Here is a 6621-nt window from a genome sequence, read left to right on the forward strand (position 1 = left end):
ACTTGCAATGGCCAAAATCGCAGGTACTCACCCCAGTGCCAGCCTTGTTAGCTGATTGTTTGTATTTTCACTTTTGTCCTGCAAATCATTCTTAACCTGTCCATTAAACTTGGGTAGCAAAATTAGTTCCTTATCTGCTGTAGAATCTAGGCTAACTTACAACATGTGGATTTATCGATATAAATGGTGGTTTCAGAATATTCGGTGGCATATTTTGACCATGTTATGGATCGCTGATTAGCTAGCTTGTAATCCCAGACAATTGTGTTGACTTCAAGATGCTACATCCTGAACTATATGCCTCTACAAATGTGAAGTGCCAGCCTTGTTAGCTGGTTGTTTGCATTTTTCACTTTTGTCCTGCAAAGCATTTTGGGCTGTTTCACAATTTTTCACTTGTTAGCCTTTGGGATTTTTTTTTTCATCCTGTCACACAGTTTGCATTTTGTACTCGGAAATGTGAATTGCCAAATCAATCGCCCATGTTATCTGTTGCATCCGTTGCTTACTCATTGCCCATGTATAATGTACATTTTTTTTTGAAATGGGAGCATCGCCCCAGCCTCTGGATCCGCACAACTTTTCTTTATTAGATTATTCGCAAAACCTTACAAGAGAGATACAAAGATCAACTCGAAGCCACCTTTCCAGCGATAACACGCTATGCCTACAAGAGCGATGAAGAGCTTGACCATGAACAGGGCCATTACCCTGGCAATACACCAACACACATCATCTAAAACTGAATGTCTTCCCAAGCCGCCCATTGGCGGGTGAGAGCCACAACCAGTCAAGCGGACCTTGAGCGCACGTTAGTACACACGTCACAGAAATCGCTACCACCGTCTTCCTCGCACCCATCTTCAAGAGAGATCACTGCATTGACCTTGCCAGACCTGTCGTCGATGTCACCATGACGCCAGACAGCTCCACCATCCTGCACGCGTCCAGCAGTCCGCGTCCGTCTTCTATACCCTGCAGCTCCACGCCACCGAGAATCATCGACATTAACGTGGTAGATGAACACCACTCCACCAAGATCTACCTCCATCCACCAGCTGCTCCAAAATTGATGCCTCAAGAGGTAGAACGACGCAGGAAGCGCCGTCATCATCCGATCCGAGAGACCCGGATCTAGGGTTTTCCCCGAAGCAGCACGAGTGAGAAGACACAGACTGCGAGGGTGATGCCTTCAAGAAGGATACGACGCGTGACGTCGCCATCACCCTCCACGACCAGGATCGGAGCACGGTTTTCACCGACAGACGTGCATCCCCAACTCGCTGCTAGGACTAGATGTGAGATCAGGAGATTGCCACAACCAGCCCCAAACCGGCCGACCACTTCCGGCGAAGGAAGAGGCCACCACCGCCAAGCCCCGGATTGTCACCCCGGCATCCTCGTGGTGCAGAGCCAAAGCCAAATCCTCCTCCACAAATCGCCACCGCCGGCCGAGAAGAGCAAGAGGCCGACCGCCTCCTGCCGACCCACCACCGAACGACCGCGATCAGACGGAGGAGAACCCGCCGCCGTTCGACTTCCCCCACCGCCGGCTGGATCCAGGGCATTGTGAACCTTTTTGATTATTTCTTTTAAAATCAACAAACAAACTTCATGATATTGCTAATACTACCTCCATCCTAAGGCTTAAGGCCTATTTTTTTTTAGAAAGTCAAACGAATTAAAGATTGATCAAACTTGTAGAAGAATTTATGAACAAATATGATATTTTGTAGGTACCATATAAAAATATATTTCATTATCTATCTAATGATATTGATTTTGTACTTTTCATGTTAATAATTTTTAATAAAAACTTAGTCAAATTTAAGATAGTCTGACTTTCTGGAAAAAATATAGGCCTTTTGAAAACCAATCATACAGAAAGAGTGGATTGATTCTCATTCCAAGAGGCGACAAAGGAAAATGGCTAACCCAGTAAATTGCAATACTATTTCAGGCTGGCTGCTTTGTGTGACCTTTTTGAAGCATGATGTACACGGAAGAAGAAAAGACCATCTCAAACGGTTGGAGAGAGAAATGGATGTGAAGAGGAAGAGAGGGAATCTAAGGGCATCTCCAACCGGCTGACCCAAACGGACGCGCTGGGCCGTCCGTTTTGGGCCGTTTGCGTGGCCGGCCGGACACGCGGACAGCGCCCCGCGTCCGCGTGTCCGTTTGGGTCGCACGCTGCGCCCAACGCAGCGGCCACCCATTTGGCCATTTTGTCTATTTCTTTTGGAAATAGGCCATCTGGTCACACATACTTATAAATAGTATGTAACAAATACAGAAATAATATCTAACAATTATAGAATAATATCAAATAGCATAAAACAATATCAAATAAAATGTTGCATGATGAAATAAAATGTGCCATAGTTCGAACAAATATAAAAATTACAAATTGAGATTGTCAACTCAATTTGGACGCTCTAGGATCTCCTTCTGCCTCTTCTCGAACCAAGCTCTCTTCGCCTCGCTCATGTTGGTCAAGTCGGCGTTCATGATCAGGTTGTCCTCGGCTTGGCGTTTGAGCTCAACTTCCTTCGCCTTCAACTCCACCTCTTGGGCCCTTGCCAGTGCTGTGAGCTCAAGTTCTCTCTCTTTGAGCTCAATTTCTCTAGCTTTGGTCTTGGCCTTGACCTCTTCTATCTCAAGCTTCTTTTTTTGGATATCGAAGTAGTTCTTCCTGTCCTCCTCTTTCTCCCGGCGCCTTCTCTCATCCCTCTTGTCCGTGGACACCTCTCTATCGGCATGCAGCTCCTTCAAAGTGCCAAACAATAACATGGACGAGGCATCACGCTTCAAGTCGGCTTTGGTTGCCTTGTGGCCGCGAGGACGACTTGCACGAGAAGCGGAGCAACCGCAAGGCTGGCCACCATCAAGGTCAATGACCGTCGGATCTTTGGCGGTCTTGGTGCCAGTCAAGGTCGCACTGTACCCCTCGTACCCCTCCTGGAACTTGGGGGTGCCATGGAGTATCTTCCAACAATGAGGGAAGGCAAAGGTCTTTTCTCCATTGACCGATTTGTACCAATCCAAAGCTTGCCACGCCTAGAGCAAAGCGAGACAAGAACGATAAACATATGTGCAAACACCGAATGAACGAGTTGAGGTTAAGAATCATACCAAGTCCTTCATGCCCATGCCGCTAACGGGGAGCCGCTTCGCGTGATCATACGCCGTCTGGAATTTGTTGCATTCCGTTTGAATTGTTCCCCACCTCTTTTGGAGCGATATTTCGCTGCGGTCGCTCTCAAATGGATCTTGTCCGTATTTGCGATGCTCATGAAAGTATTCATAGATACGGCGCCAGAATGCGGTCCCCTTCTGCTCGGCACCCGTCAATGCATCTTGCCCGATGATCAGCCATCCTTTGACCAGCACCTTGTCCTCCTTCTCCGTGTAGTTGGCGGTTCGTTTGCTTACGCGGCGAGCTCGAGCTTGTGCAGCTGCGGCTTGCGTCAACTCCTGAGCGAACAACGGCTCCTCCTCGATGTTAATGCTGCCGGGACAGGCAGTGCTGTCCCGATTTGTGTCAACGGGAGGCGGGCCGGGGAGCCTGCTCGGTCGAAGCAGAGGGCATGGTGGTCGGCATTGGCTGCGTGTACACCGGAGGGGCCTGCACAGTGGACAATTCGTCGAGCAGGTTCCGTGCGCCGGCCATCGCTGCTGGTCCCACGTGCTTGGGGCCTTTGGAGTTCGCCGGCGCACGGTTCAGGTCAATGGACGAAGGAGACGGCCCCGTGGATGACTCGCCCACCTCCGGTGACCCATCCCGTGACGGGTACGCGTACCGCGCCGACGGCGTCCCCATTTCGTGCGCGCCGGACGTGTACCCAAACGGGGCTGCCGGCAGGGATGTTGACCTTGGAGGAAGGGGCCGGGTCGAGGACGAGGACGAGCTCCCCCCCCCGAGGCCGTGCCGGTGGCAGGGAGGATCAAGTGCTGAGCGAGCGCTTGGTGGCCATAAAAGAGCATGGCATGCTCTTGCAAGATGTCCGCCTTGGCCTCCGTCTTGAGTTGGAGAAGCTGCACCGCCGCCCGCTGCCGCTCCTCCGCGGCGCCGATATCCCTCTTCCTTTGGTCGAGCGCCCGCGGCGGTCGGCCCTCTTCTTGCTCTCGATCTTCCTCTCGCTCCGCGGTGAGGTCGGGCTTCGCCTTCTTGGTCGCCGGCCCGGGCTCCACGACCACCGGCCCGGCCAGTTGAGGAGCCTCCGCCAAGGGAGGACCGGCAACGGCCGCGACCTGTGCCTCGTCTCCGATGGTGGCGGTGGCGGCGGCAGTTGCTTCGTCGGCCATCTCTAGGTTTTGGGTGTGGAGTGGACTGGGTGTGTTTTCGGAGACAGACAGGCGGGCCAGGGGCGGACAAGGGGAGGACGCGAGCGACCAGCATCCGGCGTCCGCGGCCACGCAAACTCGTCCCAGATTTGGGCCGGGTTTGGGTCGTCCCGGACGCCGCGGCCATCCGTTTTAGGGATGGGTCCGCGCGCTGGGCCGCGTTTTTGTCCGGCTCGACCCAAACGGACGCGCGGCCGCGGTTTGGGTCGCACGGTTGGAGATGCCCTAAAGGTGTATATGATGCCCCCATAGGGGGCCTCACAGACGTTTGGATTTTGGGCCGTTCGATCGAGCTGACGTGGCGCGATCTCGGCCGGCCGTTCGTCCAGGGCGCTGAGGCCCTCCCGCAGACCCACTTTTTATCCATGGGTCGGTAAAAGCCCGCCCGGCCCGGCCACGGTCTCTCCCCATCCCCGCGCGTGACTCTCCCCCAATCCTGCGCCTCCACCGCGTTCCTCTGGAATCGCCATCGCGGGCGACAGGCGGCCTTTCCCGTGCCCAGCTGAGTGTGGGAGAAGTACATCGTCGCCGTCAGATTCATCCTCGCCGAAGGAATCGTCCTGAGAGAGCCGGAATCGACCTAGGCCGCTCGCGGCGGCTGCCCTACCTCCCGCTCGGCCGCGACCCACCCACGTTCGCCGACGGCTGCCCTAGCTCCCGTTCGGCCGACGCAAACAAGGTAAAAAATGGGGTGTTGGACTAGATCAAGCATTGCCTCCACTTACTGCTGCTACCCCCTGCCGCATCTCCACTCCACAGTCTGATGCTGCTCTCTCTCTCTCTCTCAACAGCTTGGGAAGGGGAAAAGGTGGAGCTCGTCAAGAGATGGGGTGGCGTTGGGGATTCCCTCATCTCCATGTTGTTGGTGACAAAAAACTCGAAACCCTAGGTAATTTCCTCATGCTCCATCCGTGAATCATTTCCTTCTCCCCATGTGATTCATGTCTTTTTCCACTATTGTTTATTTCTTCAAGATCCTGAGATTTTTCCTTGAGATCTGTCCTCAGATTACTATGTGTGCTATTTAAGGAGAAGAGAATGGAGTAGGCAGAGACGTGAAGGAGCCGGAAGTGATTGTTGCTAGCTTCTTTGCGGAAGATAGGTGGCTGTCACAAGAGAAGAAGAAGCAATACTTAATTACAACATGTGATTGGTGCTGCACTACGTGCCCTGTGACACCCCACATCTCATCTTGATCGATGTGAGATTAGATCTTAGGATGGCCTGATGCATGCTACTGAAGTGATTTTTTTTTGTCTGACTTATGTCACAAGGTAAGCTGAATTCGGATCTGGTCAGTTAATTATGTCACTATTTCCTAGCAATTGGATTTCCTAAATGTTGCTATCTGTTTTGTTCATCTTACTAATTTGGGTTTTGTCAACTACACGGCTGATTTTTGATGGTTTGTTAAACAATAGACAGTAGTTATTGTGGCTAATAGATGATTGTTTCATTTTTAGCATTGGATGGAGAACATGCCACCCAAGCCCACACTGTGCGGATGCATGGATCTCAAAGAGGAGCATCTGTTGGACGCTGCCGTGGCAGTTGCATTTGTTTTACTATTAGTACTTTACTTGTATGCATGCTCTCATTTTTTATTTTTATCAGTCCACTTGTGCAGTTAACATTTACACGGTCAGCTCCTTTAATATATTTTAGAAATAGCCAAGATTTTGGTGTCAACTCTACTTGAGAGAAGGGGAGACAGGACTAAGTCGAAGCCTCAGATCTAAAATTGATCTACTGTTATTAATTTCAGGCAATTAGTTGATCAGGCAATGCAAGTACACTGTGCACCTGCTGCTAACTGAGTTTAATAGCCTCCTCTGATGTAGGGTCATTGGTGAAGGCTGGTGCACTAGATTTTCACTTGGTCTCATTTGTTAGTTTGATATGCTTCGTTAGGTGCTCATTTGCACCTTCCTTTCTAGGCTTTGCAGGCAAAATATTATTAGTTGCACGAGTCGAGATATTGTGTACAAAATCCGAAATCCCGCAGTCTGTATCTAAGGACAAAATTCATGAATATTTGCTGCCGCATAAGTGTTTTTTTCCCTCTTATTACTAAGCGCTAGACTGTGGCTATACAAGTTCTTCATTCCTTTTTTGGTCGTTTAATGCTCAATGCTGACTAACAAAACGCTATGTTGATGTCTGAAGTTTGAATGTAAATTGATTACTCTTTCAACACTAAAGTGCATCCTTTATATTTTGTCCGAGATTCGTTTTCTTGGATAACCATGTCTGTTGCACCAGCATCTAACTAAGGGC

At 50.6% G+C, this 6621-nt stretch overlaps 1 long non-coding RNA gene across 2 annotated transcripts; it reads left to right on the forward strand.

Annotated features, from left to right (window-relative positions):
- Positions 1-4966: 4966 nt before the first annotated feature.
- On the forward strand, positions 4967-6343 carry LOC124654660. Of its 2 annotated transcripts, none has more exons than XR_006988413.1 (3): positions 4967-5023; positions 5145-5233; positions 5352-6343. It is a non-coding gene; the product is annotated as an uncharacterized LOC124654660 (long non-coding RNA). The 2 variants fall into 2 exon arrangements; XR_006988414.1 differs by having other exon boundaries at positions 4999-5023; positions 5136-5233.
- Positions 6344-6621: the final 278 nt, after the last annotated feature.

The sequence above is a fragment of the Lolium rigidum genome, chromosome 5 (genome assembly GCF_022539505.1).
Source record: "Lolium rigidum isolate FL_2022 chromosome 5, APGP_CSIRO_Lrig_0.1, whole genome shotgun sequence".
NCBI classification, from domain to species: Eukaryota; Viridiplantae; Streptophyta; class Magnoliopsida; order Poales; family Poaceae; genus Lolium; species Lolium rigidum.